The sequence below is a fragment of the Seriola lalandi genome, unplaced genomic scaffold, assembly GCF_002814215.2.
Source record: "Seriola lalandi dorsalis isolate HSWRI2012SDOR001 ecotype SW California unplaced genomic scaffold, Sedor1 jcf7180001987882, whole genome shotgun sequence".
In the NCBI taxonomy this organism is placed as follows: domain Eukaryota; kingdom Metazoa; phylum Chordata; class Actinopteri; order Carangiformes; family Carangidae; genus Seriola; species Seriola lalandi.
The window spans coordinates 1-577 of record NW_019458548.1 but is presented as its reverse complement, the minus strand read 5'-3'; the positions used below and the strand labels follow the sequence as shown (position 1 = coordinate 577).

Below are 577 nucleotides of genomic sequence, written 5' to 3'. Positions count from 1 at the left end.
TCCCAGCCGGCATCCTGGATCCCTGCTGCTCCTTCCTCCAGTGGATCACTCACTTCCTTCTCATCAGCTGGGTTCAAAAAGGACAGGGCGGTGTCAAATGACATCGCAAATAATAATAGAATTAAAATCACTGGGTGAGTTTCAGGTGAGTTTTAAGCAGTGGTTTCACTGATGCTCCTGATTGGTGGAGCTCGGACCGGTGCTGAGCCGGACTTGTTTAGACCGCAGACGGATGAATGGGAACACGATCACTGCACAGGTTAATAACTACCTTTACTCACTCCGTAACCTGTTCTGTGCGTATCTGTAAATAATGATTACCTTTGATGTCAACCTCTTCTTCTTCTCCTTCCTCCTCCTCTTCAGCAGATTCTGCAGAGTACGTGTCAGGCTTCCTGTTCGACCTCCTCCGCTGTCACATGACCAAAAACAGGCTCATTCAGCAGCAGAATATTTCACTTCGATGAATCATTTATAAGGGAAACATCATCACACCACAGAGATGCTGTGCTCAGACTTACTGCTCTCCTCCGGGCAGAGGAGCTGATGAAGGCCAGAGGCAGACCCATGCTGGCCA

At 48.7% G+C, this 577-nt stretch overlaps 1 long non-coding RNA gene across 1 annotated transcript; it reads right to left on the bottom strand.

The window, feature by feature from the left end:
* LOC111660241 (uncharacterized) lies at positions 1 to 577 on the bottom strand. The gene is made up of 3 exons (XR_002761143.2): positions 522 to 577; positions 322 to 412; positions 1 to 67 (listed from the first exon to the last, which is right to left on the bottom strand). It is a non-coding gene; the product is annotated as an uncharacterized LOC111660241 (long non-coding RNA).